The 15595-nt window shown below is 40.7% G+C and overlaps 1 pseudogene; it reads right to left on the bottom strand.

The window, feature by feature from the left end:
* Positions 1-10139: 10139 nt before the first annotated feature.
* On the bottom strand, positions 10140-11240 carry LOC139577835 (pancreas/duodenum homeobox protein 1-like; annotated as a pseudogene).
* Positions 11241-15595: the final 4355 nt, after the last annotated feature.

Below are 15595 nucleotides of genomic sequence, written 5' to 3'. Positions count from 1 at the left end.
AAAAAACTAATCATCTGGCTCAAAGTAAATAACTCTCAGGAAATGACCCCCTCTACTCCGCTCCAGCATGGGGTTCCTTTCAAAATAAGAGTCCTAGCTGTTTTCTCAGTGAGACTGGAGCGGGAGTCAGATTTCTCTGCTATGTAGTAATGTAGGAAAGGGGGAGAAATAAGAATCCGGTATAGAGACTATTATAGAAGGAAAGCACGCAATATACATTTGAGTTATCAAGCGACATTTAAGGATGTTTGCGCAAAGACGCAAAAGGAACACACTGTCAAATGTACAAATGTGACCAGGGTTATTTTATTAATTATTAAGATGGCCTATGTTTAAAATAAGTCAAATAAATGTTATTGTCATACACATCTAATTACATAGTAACAATACTATACTAATAGGTTGTATTTGGAGAGTCTTGGTCTAACATTAGTGTAGCCTAGAGCTCATCGGCACTTTTCAAAACCCGAAACTTGGAAACATGATCGTCCAAGCCTCCATAGCGCATAGGGGGCGCTCCAACACCATGAACTACACAACTCAAATCTCTCTCTCTCCCTCTCTCTCTATCAACCACATATTTGCTTCATTTAACTCTCAGATAGAATAACTTCCAGTCATTCTTATTTTTTGGGCAATAGCTTATAAAGAAAAACAACAAAATTATAGTTGCTTTGTTGGCAGATTTGGCACACCATTGCCTCTGTTTACGGACTCTGTGAAGGTGATATGTGACTCCCTGCCTCACCCCCGAACATGAAGCTCTCCTAACAGACACACAGGATAAAGGGTCATTATGAATTTATATCTCACTGCACTCAGCGATACGGAGCCAGGTCAGACGACCAGGCCGGCTGACCTGGCTTCTCTCTCAGCGGCACTTCCAGCGGTGCCCCGCCCGCACCGCAGCGCTTCCCTTGCAGAGAAACACATCTCTCCAGCCGCTCAGCACGATGACTTCCACATGTTCCTGGCTTAGACGAAGAATCGCAACAACAACAAAAAACCGTGTACCTTTTTCTCCAAACAAAGAAGTCAATATTTTGTGCCTAAAACGTGTAGAGATCCTTACTGTTGGCTCTCATTTTCTTTCACACTCTACAACAACACATTCAAAACGTCAGTCCATTAAAATAGTAAGTTAATCGGGATTTTCGGAATTGTGATTTGTTTTAAGCAAATTGGCTATACAAAAAAAACTGAACCAATGGATTGCTGCACAAATCAGTTGGATACCTACACTATTAGGGTTCATGTGTAGCCAATTGCTTTCAGACATTTTCATGCGTAGCCTATATGGGCCAGCTAGAGCTCACTTTCTGACAATCTCTCTAAGTTATTAATTTCTTTGATCAAGATTCAGAGACAGTATCGTGGCTATAACCAGTGTTACTTTTTCCAACTCTGTAAAAGGTCAGCTGGCCCTTGAGGATGCTGTTTGTGATAACTGTTTCTTGCATCAACTCATATGTATCAAGTTGTGTTTGTAAACAAGTATAAGGGTGTTCTCTGGATATGATATGATTACATTTAGATGTTGATTCAACATTCCACATTTTTAAACAGGAGTGGAACGTCATGTATGGCACTAATGCGCAACCGTCATGTCACACACACACACACACACACACACACACACACACACACACACACACACACACACACACACACACACACACACACACACACACACACACACACACACACACACACACACACACACTTCCCAGCATTACCTAATACATAATCATTACAGTCTACACTTAGTATACCAAACATTAGGAACACCTTCCTAATATTGAGTTGCACCCCCATCCCCTTTTGCTCTCAGAACAGCCTCAATTTGTTGGGTCATGGACTCTACAAGGTGTCGAAAGCGTTCCACAGTGATGCTGGCCCATGTTGACTCCAATGCTATCTAAAGTTGGCTCAAGTTGGCTGGATGTCCTTTGGGTGGTGGACCATTCTTGATACGCACAGGAAACGGTTGAGTGTGAAACACTCAGTTGCAGTTCCGGTGCGCCTGGCACCTACTACCATACAGTGGTGGGAAAAGTACACAATTGTTATACTTCAGTAAAAGTAAAGATACCTTAATAGAAAATTACTCAAGTTTTATTTTTTATTTTTTATTTCACTTTATTTAACCAGGTAGGCTAGTTGTGAACAAGTTCTCATTTACAACTGTGACCTGGTCAAGATAAAGCAAAGCAGTGCGACACAAACAACAACACAGAGTTACACATGGAATAAACAAACATGCAGTCAATAATACAATAGAAAAAGTCTATATACAGTGTGTGCAAATGAGGTAGGATAAGGGAGGTAAGGGATTAAATAGGCCATAGTGGTGAAATAAGCACAATATAGCAATTAAACACTGGAGTGATAGATCTGCAGAAGATGAGTTTGCAAGTAGAGATACCGGGGTGCTAAGGAGCAAAATAAATAACAGTATGGGGGATGAGGTACTTGTATAGGCTATTTACAGATGGGCTATGTACAGGTGCAGTGATCTGTGAGCTGCTTTTACAGCTGGTGCTTAAAGTTAGTGAGGGAGATATGAGTCTCCAGCTTCAGTGATTTTTGCAGTTCGTTCCAGACATTGGCAGCAGAGAACTGGAAGGAAAGGCGGCCAAAGGAGGAATTGGCTTCGGGGGTGACCAGTGAGATATACCTGCTGGAGCACGTGCTACGGATGGGTGCTGCTATGGTGATCATTGAGCTGAGATATGGCAGAACTTTACCTAGCAAAGACTTATAGATGACCTGGAGCCAGTGGGTTTGGCGACCAATATAAAGCGAGGGCCAGCCAACTAGAGCATACAGGTCGCAGTGGTGGGGCTTTGCTGACAAAGCAGATGGCACTGTGATAGACTGCATCCAATTTGCTGAGTAGTGTTGGAGGCTATTTTGTAAATGACATCGCCGAAGTCAAGGATCGGTAGGATAGTCAGTTTTACGAGGGTATGTTTAGCAGCATGAGTGAAGGATGCTTTGTTGCGAAATAGGAAGCCAATTCTAGATTTAATTTTGGATTGGAGATGCTAAAATGTGAGTCTGTAAGGAGAGTTTACAGTCTTAGACACCTAGGTATTTGTAGTTGTCCACATATTCTAAGTCAGAACCGTCCAGAGTAGTGATGCTGGACGGGCGGGCAGGTGTGGGCAGCGATCGGTTGAAGAGCATGCATTTAGTTTTACTTGCATTTAAGAGCAGTTGGAGGCCACGGAAGGAGAGTTGTATGGCATTGAAGCTCGTCTGGAGGTTAGTTAACACAGTGTCCAAAGAAGGGCCAGAAGTATAAAAAATGGTGTCGTCTGCGTAGAGGTGGATCAAAGAATCACCAGCAGCAAGAGCAACATCATTGATGTATACAGAGAAAAGAGTCGGCCCGAGAATTGAACCCTGTGGCACCCCCATAGAGACTGCCAGAGGTCCGAACAACAGGCCCTCCTGTTTGACACACTGAACTCTGTCTGAGAAGTAGTTGGTGAACCAGGCGAGGCAGTCATTTGAGAAACCAAGGCTGTTGAGTCTGCCGATAAGAATGTGATGATTGACAGAGTCGAAAGCCTTGGCCAGGTCGATGAATACAGCTGCACAGTATTGTCTATTATCGATGGCGGTTATGATATCGTTTAGGACCTTGAGCGTGGCTGAGGTGCACCCATGATCAGCTCAGAAACCAGATTGATTAGCGAAGGTACGTTGGGATTTGAAATGGTCTAGTCTGTTAACTTGGCTTTCGAAGACCTTAGAAAGGCAGGGTAGGATAGATATAGGTCTGTAGCAGTAGAGTGTCTCCCCCTTTGAAGAGGGGGATGACCGCGGCAGCTTTCCAATCTTTGGGGATCTCAGACGATACGAAAGAGAGGTTGAACAGGCTAGTAATAGGGGTTGCAACAATTTCGGCTGATAATTTTAGAGAGGGTCCAGATTGTCTAGCCCAGCTGATTTGTACAGGTCCAGATTTTGCAACTCTTTCAGAACATCAGCTATCTGGATTCGGGTGAATGAGAAATGGGGGAGGTTTGGGCAAGTTTCTGTGGGGGGTGCAGGGTTGTTGACCGGGGTAGGGGTAGCCAGGTGTTAGGGTCCAGATTTTGCAGCTCTTTCAGAACATAAGCTATCTGGATTTGGGTGAAAGAGACATTTTATTTACCTTTATTTAACTAGGCAAGTCAGTTAATAACAAATTCTTATTTTCAGCCTAGGAACAGTGGGTTAACTGCCGTGTTCAGGGGCAGAACAACAGATTTGTACCTTGTCAGCTCGGGGATTCGAACTTGCAACCTTTCGGGTTACTAGCCCAACGCTCTAACCACTAGGCTACCCTACTGCCCCAAATGGGGGAGGCTTGGGCAAGTTGCTGTGGGGGGGGTGCAGGGCTGTTGACCGGGGTAGGGGTAGCCAGGTGGAAAGCATGGCCAGCCGTAGAAAAATGCTTATTGAAATTCTCAAAAGTAAAAGTGAAAGTCACCCAGTAAAATCTTTCTTGAGTATAAGTCTAAAAGTATTTGGTTTTCAATATACTTTAATATCAAAAGTAAATGTAATTGATAAAATATACTTAAGAATCAAACGTATGAATCATTTCAAATTCCTTATATTAAGCAAACCAAACAGAACCATTTTTTTATTTTATTTTATTTTTTACATTTACGGATAGCCAGGGGCATGCTCCAACACTTAGACATCATTTACAAATTAAGCATGTGTTTAGTGAGTCCGCCAGATCAGAGGCAGTAGGGAAGACCAGGGATGTTCTCTTGATAAGATTGTGAATTGGACCATTTTCCTGTCCTGCTAAGCGTTCAAAATGTAACAAGTAACTTTGGGTGTCAGGGAAAATGTAAGGACTAAAAAGTACATCATTTTGTTTAGGAATGTAGTGAAGTAAAAGTAGCTCAAAATATAAATAGTAGAATAAAGTACAGATACCCCAAAAAATACCCCCCAAAAAATACCCCAGCCTCTGAATGGCACACATACACGATCCATGTCTCAATTGTCTCAAGGGTTAAAAATCCTTCTTTAACCTGTCTCCTCCCCTTCATCTACACTGAATGAAGTAGATTTAACAAGTGACATCAATAAAGGATCATAGCTTTCATCTGGATTCACCTGGTCCGTCTGTCATGGAAAGAGAAGGTGTTCTTAATGTTTTGTATACTCAGTGTATACTGTAGCAGTGTTTCCCAAACTGTGGGGCATGGTCAGAACGGGGCCCGGAGTTAAAATAAATAATACACGTTTTAAGTTTATTTAAGGAACTCAATCAGACTTTCAACTTACTCTGGACATTTGTAATAGTACAATGCACAAGGTGCAATTTCTAAATTGGATAGTGCATCATCAGTTCCTCTTGTCATGTCAGTCATTGCAGACCTTAGAGAGCTATTTATAACTTTTCAGAAATGTCTAGATCAACTGGCTTATGTCAGCTGTTTTTGAGATAGGTGTTTTAGCCCATTGATTTTGTTGTAATGTTTGAGTTACTCAGATATCACACCGAACACACATAAGACATGGCAAAAGTGTACAATTGCAAGAAATAACCTTTAAAACTGCAAAATCTTCTCTCCAACCCATGGAAAAGTGTGTAGAATTGCAGGGAATGAGCTTTAAAAATGAAGAAAAAAATCCATGCCATGGCTAAATGTAGGCCTATGGAATTCGAGGATATAAGCTTTATTAAACCTGAAAAATTACAGATGTTCCCCAATGATGGGGCCTAGGTGAAAAAGTTTGTGGACCCCTGGTATATAGTAATAATTTGGAAATGTAATTCATGAATTGTGTCGCCCAATAACCAACTGGGGATCAGGATGATAACATTTATTGACTGCCAACAAGAAAAGATTGCATACTGTGAAATAAAGGAAACACCAACATAAAGTGTCGTTATAAGGCGTTGGGCCACCACGCGCCAGAACAGCTTCAATGCGCCTTGGCATAGATTCTACAAGTGTCTGGAACTCTTTTGGATGGATGCGACACCATTCTTCCATGAGGAATTACATTTTTTTTTTTTTTTATGGTGGTGGAAAATGTTGTCTCAGGCACTGCTCGAGAATCTCTTGAGATCTGGTGACTGACACACAGAAACACACACATTCGCACCCTTTAAACCCCCAATGGTCCTTTGAGACCCCACTTTCAAAGTCACTGAGCTCTCTTCTAGCCATGGTAGCCAAAATAATGGGCAACTGGGCATTTTCATACATGACCCTAAGCATGATGGAATGTTAATTGCTTAAATAACTCAGGAACCACAGCAGTGTGGAAGCAGCTGCTTTCAATGTACTTTGTACCCCTCATTTACTCGTGTTTCCTTTATTTTGTCAGTTACCTGTAGCCTACTTCCACTGAGAAGCAAGCATCCACAAGGGGGCATTCAAATGGTTTTGGTTTTAACTGGAGGCTTTTTGGTCAATAATTGACCCCAAACTGTTTTTCCAGACCTGTTTTAGTGTCTGAACCCAGCATCAGTCAAAATGACAGTTTCAATAGCCTATAATACTGTAAACCCATAGAAATGAATAGGAATAAGCTATCTATGGATGTGCCATGTGAGACTTCTAAACAGCAGTTTAGGAGAGCCCTCTAAGTTCCAAAGAGATTGCACTACTTAGGCTATATAAAGACAAAAACATTGTTATATAGAGCTATATGAAAGGTCCTAATCAGTGATATATAAGGTCAAATGGATATTTGTGTTGCCCCTGGGCAGAATACATGTCAATTAAGGCATACATCTGCATATTTTGAATTAGGATAGGCCAAAAATATATATCTTAATCACCACAGAAATGTGAAGATACATACCCTGTTGAAATCGACATTGCCATCTTAAAACGTAATGTCAGAGGAGCAATCTGCAGTTGCTACATTCATTCTTGGACTTAGAAATGAATGATATGTAGTTGCTTACCCATTGATTATTGAAGAATATAACTTATAAATTAGCTTAGTTCAAGTGTCGCACCCCAACAGAAACCAAAATATAAGTTTGTTTTACTCCAATGTTTGTTAACAAAGTACATTTAAACAGATACTACATAACTTAAAAACATGGTTTAAACTATAATTTTGATATCATGGTTGGTCAGTCCTTACATCCAGAGCTCTGTCTATGAATTTGAGAGTTGTAACATTTCTCTGACCCCGTCCCTCAGATTTTTACCGATACAGGGGCGGGGACGCTCTTTGTTATTGTTTCAACTGCTGACTGCCGCTTTAAGCAAGGTAATTCGTAGATAGACTAACAAAACTCGTCTAATCTTAGGCTGTTTCAATCAGCAATGCAACTTCACTTTCAGACATTGAAACACATAGCTTTTCCGTAAGATTAGGCATAGTCTACTGTCTCTAGAGCATATTCAGTGGTCATTGCATGGTATAGGGTTATCTGTCCCCTCGAGCGCTGTCTAGCTTGCTGAAACGCGCCCTTGCGACTGTAGGGGCTTTCTCGTCGTTTCACACAGTGGTCCGCACCCAAAAGGTGCAGCCCATTCCATTCCACTCCCATTCAAACACAAATATCCTTATCTTAGTATTCTAACAACATGAAAATGACTTGTGCATACGTCATATTTAGCTTAAAAGGTTGGTCCAGATGACCTCAGAGTACACAATGAATGAGTCAAATAGAGATTTGAATAACTGAACTTCAATTTACAAGGGAACCTGCTAAAAACGAATATAGTCCTGATGCAAAATCGACCCCAAAACGTCAAAGAATTACATTTTCATATCAGCTAACATTGATGTTTAAAAATAGCCCAGGATTTTACAAAAATACCATGTATTTAATCCAACCCCTATAGGCTGAAAGTAAAGTCGCTTGGTTGTGTTGATTTGTGTTGATGAGTGTTGCTGAGCAACCTGCATTTGCACAAACAGTGGAGGTGACACAGTGACTTAATTGTTTGTTCAAACTCGGGGGGGAGTCATACTTGTTCTGGGTATTTGCCATCATCCTGCTGGTCCCTTTTTCTTCTTTTCACTTTCTCTGAGTTAGGCTATGACAGGGCCCTGAAAGAGAAAATGTTGCAATATGCATTGTTCTTCATTTTGAAAAGGTATTTTGTTATCTTTAGCCGCAGGTTTATAAAAATTGTTAAGAACAAATTCTTATTTTCAATGACAGCCTAGGAACAGTGGGTTAACTGCCTTTGGTCAGGGGTAGAACAACAGATTTTTACCTTGTCAGCTCGGGGATTCGATCTTGCAACCTTTCAGTTACTAGTCGAATGCTCTAACCACAAGGCTACCTGCCGCCCCTTTCAATCACCCATGTGGGTATATGCTCCTAAAACCAAGGAGTAGATGTGAGAGGCGGGACTTGGAGCGTGTCAAGTGTCTAAAATAGAACCAAGTTTTATCCCAAGTTCTATTTTAGCACCTGGCTACGAAGACGCCTGTTGACACGCACAAGCAGTTTGGATTAAATGACTGAATAACATGTATGTGTACATTTATTTTGCAACGCTTGCACACACATCTTGGGCGGTCTGGTCAGCATGTAAGGGTTAAGGTTTGGGTTAAAACCAAAAATAACAAACCAGTGTCCACGACTAGGAGTGCAACAAGCTATCACAGTCTCATGTCAGATTTTGACATTCATCCATGTTTCTGAAACATCAAATTCCAAATGTCAAAAGTCAAAGTGTTTGGGCTTCTTCTCTGAATCGTTCCAAGGTTAAGGTTAGGCATTAACTCTGAATGACTAAGGTAAGGGTTTGGGATAGGCTTAAAACAAAAATATCAAAAACAACTGTCTATTGCTTGATTCAAATATGCAACCATAGGCAGATGCTTGCACCCATCCACCATGCCTACTTGAAGGTAACAGCACTCACAGTTGACCCTAGTGTCTGGTTTCCATTTCATCTCACAATGTCCTTTAAACATGGATGGACATAGAATACTGAGTTGTATCATGGGTAACCTGCCTGGGGATCGATCACACAACCTTCTGAACCAGAGTCATGGGATAGCGCCCTCCACCACCCCTGCCCACTTGATGGTAATGGCACTCATTGCTGCCCCTAGTGGCTAGTTTTGAAGGCATTTCCCAACATATAACGCAAACATCAAGCAACCCAAAGGTTGCCAGTTTGAATCTTATCACGGACAACTTTAACATTTTCGCTAATTAGCAACTTTTCAACTACTTACTACTTTTGATCTACTTTGCAACTACTTAGCCTGTTAGCTAACTCTTCCCCTAACCTTAACCCTGTTAGCTAACTCTTCCCCTAACCTTAACCCTGTTAGCTAACTCTTCCCCTAACCATAACCCTTTTAGCTAACCCTTCCCCTAACCTTAGCCCTTTTAGCTAACTCTTCCCCTAACCTTAACCCTGTTAGCTAACTCTTCCCCTAACCTTAACCCTTTTAGCTAACCCTTCCCCTAACCTTAACCCTTTTAGCTAACCCTTCCCCCAACCCTAAACTTAACCATTTAATCTAACTCCTAAACAACCCTAACTTTAACCCTAACCCCTAGCCTAGCTAACATTAGTCAGCGAGCTAATGTTACCCACCTAGCCACCTAGCTAGAATGCTTAACATATCATACATTTTGCAAATTCATAACATGTAGTATGTTGTGAAAATTCGTAACATATAATATGAATTGCAATTCGTAACATATCATATGAAATGGGTGATGGACATCCACAAATGAATACATACCATATAAAACGTAACATATACTAAATGGAGTGTTTGTGATTTATGTACAGAATAATACGAAATGCTCTGAGACCAAGTTGCCTCAGAATATGGATATTCTTCCAATTTCGACTTCAATCTATTCAACACAATCATTCATTGATTCATATCATACATGGATAATTAATTAATGTAGGTCTATCATGCTTTTATCATGCAAGTTTAGAACCCAGTAAACAAGTGATTAATTTATGTAAACTGTTGTATGTCTAAAATAAATTAGACAATAAATTCCGAGTGAAACAAATGGGTGATTTTATCCATTTTAATTCAAATGTGAGATATTTTAAATCAATGTGGCAACTACTTAACATATTACTTAGATGTGCACATTAACTGTATAAATAACTTAATAGCTCGCAACTTCAAATTGTAAACTGTTCATTGAACCTCGGAATAGGCCTAACGTAGGCTATAAAGTTTAAGGACATACAGTATATGATTTAAAAGGCAAGAGCAAAAAATTATCCGGCATGGTTTTCAAACCCAGGGTCATATGCTGCTCCAAACGTTTTAGAAATTGTTATTGGAAGTCTCCGGTTCGTGGTGGTCAGATTAATTTTTTTCGTTTCTTCTTTTTTCCACTTCATCCGCCGGTTCTGGAACCAGATTTTAATATGTCTCTCCGTCAGGTTGAGTGTGGTGGCCAGTTCATATCTGCGAGGCCTGGAGATATACTTGTTAAAGAGGAACTCCTTCTCCAGCTCCAATAACTGAGCCCGGCTGTACGCGGTGCGGCTCCGCTTGTGTTGGTCTGGGTTCTCGGAATGACCACCTTAAAAAAGACTATAAAAGGTTACAAGGAGTGTAGCTATTTTTTTTCAGTTAATTTATCTCGATTTGTATGCATTTTTACTGTTATACTTTAACCCTATTTATTATAGGTTAGGCCTAGTTCTGATGCCTTGTGAAACCTTTGCTCTGCTCCCTCATCTCTCATTTAATTTCACCTGTCAGACACAAAATCGATTCAAAACATAAGTGTAGGCCTAATAAAAATCAATAGAGAACAATTTCACAATTATGACAAGCAGATAAAAAAAAATATTGTAATAATGAAGTAGCCCCAAAGTAGCCTGCTCACCTGGGAGTGATTGATACGAGTGAACTCTGGAGCTCCTCATCCAGGAGAATGGCAAGTGTCCCAGGAACTCTCCCCCCACTACTGGGCCGTCTCCTGGATGGTAGTCGTCCGGTACACGACCCTGGCCTGTCATGTATTCCTGGTCCTGGGTCTGGGTCTGAACAGGGCTCGAGTACTGACAGGGAGGTAGATCGTAGGGCAGTAAAGTCCCCTTACTCTGGTGTTCGACAGAGGCACAAGCGGGAATGGGGATCCGTACCTGCTCGGTGTCACAGCTGTAGCGGCAGGAGGGAGGGTTAGAGTCATACTCCTCCGGTGACGGCCGTTGGAAGCGCCCACCATCATAAATACCCGAGGTATCCATTATTGAGCAAATTTCCCCCAGCGATAATGTTTAGGACGTTTATGTACGTCCCTGCAATATATCCTTCAAGTGAGGCCACAACCTGGAGTGCACTTATGAGTGCATACCTGACCCTAGTCACGTGACTGACACTAAACGAATAACTGTTCACTATGACTTGTTGCATGAAATGTAGGGCTACTTCATCCACCTTTCGTAATCAAAGGGGTGTTTAATTTATTTCCTTTGTAAATACTGTATGTAAAGCTGTCATTCACCATGACTGGCTTAGCTGATAAAATAACACCATCTCCATTTATGGAACAACTGGGAACATATGTAAGTACACTCTTAAAAATAAAGTTGCAAGTTGGAACCAGGTTATTGAGAGTGATAGGGGAACCATTTTAGGATCTCTGAAGAACCATAAATGGGATGGCTCTTTTAATCCTATTGGGATCCAGCCAGAGTGTGGACAGCCAGCGTTTGGAATTTTTATTCACCCGCAACCTGCCTTCTTAATGACTGCCAGAGCTGAAATCTATTACAAGAGACTACCTTAAATATATAAACTGGAGCAACCATTTCAGTAGCGGGTGCAATAAATCCATGTAACAGATTGGAATAGTATTTTTTTTTTTTATATATATATATTTAAGTAGCATAAGATTAAGTACTCAATCAATGTGCATGCAAAAACAAAGATATTTAAACAAAGAATTCTAAAAATCAACCTACAATAGAGCATGCTGGGAAATACAGGTAACTGCCAAAATAAAGGAAACACCAACATAAAGTGTCTTAATAGGGCGTTGGGCCACCACGAGCCAGAACAGCTTCACTGCACCTTGGCATAGATTCTACAAGTGTCTGGAATTCTATCGGAGGGATGCGACATCATTCTTCCATGAGGAATTCCATAATTTGGTATTTTGTTCAGCCAGGTCACGTCGGGAGAGGGCGTGGAAACTGGCCACTAGGGGCAACAGTGAGCGCTGTTATCTTCAAGTACGTTTTGGTTTTGCTAGGGAGTTGACAGGGATGGCGATAGCCATAAGCATTCCAAAGTTTGAGTACAGGGATAGAAAAATGTTTTTTATATATTTTTTTAAGCCTATCCCAAACCTTAACCCTTACCTTAACCATTCAGAGTTAATGCCTAACCTTAACCTTAAACACTTCGAATATTGATGTTTGAGAAACATGGATGAACGTCTAATTCTGATGTGAGACTGTGAGAGCTTGTAGGTTTTGTTGATGATGGTGGAAAAATCTGTCTCAGGCGCACTCCAAAATCTCCTATAAGTGTTCAATTAGGTCGAGAGCTGATGACTGAGACAGCCATGGCATATGATTTACATCGTTTTCATTCTCATCAAACCATTCAGTGACCACTCATGCCCTGTGGATGGGGGCATTGTCATCCGATAGGGGAATAGCCATGGTAGCCAAAATAATGGCCTGCTCAGCATTTTTATACATGATCCTAAGCATGATGGGATATTAATTGTTTAATTAACTTAGGAACCACACCTGTGTAGAAGCACCTGCTTTCATTATACTTTGTATCCATTATTTACTCAAGTAATTTCATTATTTTGGCAGTTACCTGTATGGTAATGATGGTTGCGATTTTGGTTCAACTCTGGTTATTAACACCAACACTGGGGTTATTTTACACCACTGTGTGTTAATTTAACTCTTTACAGTGTTAATTTAACTATTGATTCAACACTAGAAATGTTCAACTGAAAAATCAAGTTAACACTGGCCATTTTGCTGTGTGCTATGAAAGGGACACATCTGCAGGCTTCCATACATTTCAAGAACCTTTTAGAATTCATAAGAACCTTAGATGCCATGTCAAGAACCCGACACTTAACTCAAAGGTTCTTTATCAGTCAAGGAAAAACCATTGAAGAACTTTTACTTTTTTCAGTGTAGGGCAGTGATTAGTAATTATGTTATACACACACACACACACACACACACACACACACACACACACACACACACACACACACACACACACACACACACACACACACACACACACACACACACACACACACACACACACACACACACACACAAAGAAATGTGCCATTATGATCATAATACAACTGAATATAACAATTGGCCTATGACATCTCTATTCTGGTGGTAGAGTTATTCATAAGTCACTTGAGCTAAAGTACATCACTCTGCAAAATAAGGTGTTATCATTATTATGTTGCAGTGGTCTGCAATTGGGTCTTTCTGAAATGTATTTAATCGATATCATCATATTCAGTTCATTGTCCTCTGTTTTGTAGAGCTATATTAATTAATTCAGCCACTAAATGATAAGAGGCAACTCTAATCCACAAATGAATGGACACTTTAGAAAAGGCATATTATGAAGAGCATGGCAAAAGTTACTGGCACATATTGTGTGGTGACCGGGATACCACTAGACTAAGTCACCAATGACAGCATTGATGGGACAGTGTCCAGAATTCACAGTTTCATCACCATTTGAAACAAGCAAGCTCCTCACAGGACACTCCTGGCCCCTATAGGCTACGCAGGGCAGGATGATTCGTGGTCACTCGAAGGCCTTGGACTCAGAAGAGAGGGTTGTCACATTTATCGAGTGCCAGAATTGTACTTCAAATCAAAAATCCAAATCAATTCAAAGTTTACTTGCAGATTCATGACCAAAGCAGAGGTTTCCACGGGCAAAGAGAAAACGGTTTATCACGGTTTATGATTTAGGCCAATATGCAATTTTTTAAAAGTAATGCCACAGGAATTTACACAACTGCTTCATGCTATTCCTTTTCTTTGATTGTAGCCAATAACTGGACTGGCTTACACGACTGTGATGGGGTTTTTGAGAGTTTCGTTTGTCTCCCCAGATAGTCTTTCCATGGCCTGAAGGTATAATAAACATGAGCTTCAGGCTATTATAGTGGACTGACAGTTCGAGGTCAGGGCCGTCGGTCTGAAAAGGGGGAGACTTTCTCAAAACGGCAGTTCCTTTGTTAATCAGTTTTAATGGGCCGGTGGTCTTTCACTCTCACACCTGCAAGGGGTGAACTCTAATTCGATTAATAGGAACGTCAATATATATTCATTAGGTGGCTTTCCCTCAATAATATATGATCACCAGCGGGATGTGAAAAGAGACCATTTATTCCTGGTCTGAATGGACCTGCGTGGGACCAAAACTTCACCTGCTTCCCTTCTCAATTAGGAATGTACCCCAAACGTCGACTCAGACGATTTAAATTAACCGTTAGATCATTTCCTATCGCCTTTCCTACGTAATCCTTCCATTTACAGCGTGCCCCCTCAATTTACCATAAACTGAAAGGTTCAAATAGTGCTTAATGAAACAGTGACCAAATCGTTCTCTCGCCCTCCGAGGAACCCTGTAGCTGTCTCTTCAAAGCCCTCAGAGTCTGCAGCCGTCGGGGGTCCACTGCTAAATGCGAGTCCCAAGGCAGGACAATCTAACCTGTCAAAGCCTTTGCCCAGTTCTATGTATCCTTGTTCTGTGGTTTCGAAGGAATTGCAGCATAATCAGCCAACGTGGGACTGAAACAGCAATTAAACTCCGTTTGGACAAGCAACATAACATGGACGATAGAGGCCTAGCTAGTTTAAGATGAATGCACTAACTCTACGTCGCTCTGGATAAGAGTGTCTCTTAAATGACGTAAATGTAAATGTCTATTATCCCGGGGCTTAACCGGACAGGGCGTTGTAGTCAGGGTCAATTATAGGCCTAGTACTTTATGTAGCTACTGTTCAAATAAAGCCCAGATATCAATAATAACGTAATAATAATGGTGGTGTTAATAATAATAATAATAATAATGAAAAAATAATTAATAACGAATGTAGGTCTACTTAAATGGAAATATAACAAACATATTTATTTAGGCTTTTGTTCAATTTCAGATGACCAATTTGAAATTATATTAGGCTTAGGCCTGCCTATGTATTTGAGTCTGAGTTGAAATAGGTCAGTTTAGGTTACATGTTAGTTTTCTCTAATGCTTTATATCATAATTTGCCATTTTTTAAAATGTGTCTTATATTTTTTATAATGGGAGGGGGTTGATGAGAATGTGTGTGAGTGAATGAGTGAGTGACTGAGTGAGCGAGAGAGTTGTTAAGTATAGACAAGTGAACTCTCATTAAGTGCCAGTATAGTTCATTAACAGTGAATGAACTCATTATCAACCTCCTCAGAGAGGGACACAATAACATGGTTAACCCGAGTAGGAGCACCCCCCTGTGGGATGGACACTGCATACCCTAGTCCAAGGAACATACTGACATTTTTAAGAATTTTAAACCATCTATTCTTGATCTTCTTAAAATGAGTATAGATTACACCGAGTGTACAAAACAGTTCTTGACACAAACCGGTG

Source organism: Salvelinus alpinus, chromosome 6 (assembly GCF_045679555.1).
Source record: "Salvelinus alpinus chromosome 6, SLU_Salpinus.1, whole genome shotgun sequence".
Lineage (NCBI taxonomy): Eukaryota > Metazoa > Chordata > Actinopteri > Salmoniformes > Salmonidae > Salvelinus > Salvelinus alpinus.
Note: the sequence above shows the minus strand (reverse complement) of the source record. Positions and strands in the feature narration are given on the sequence as shown.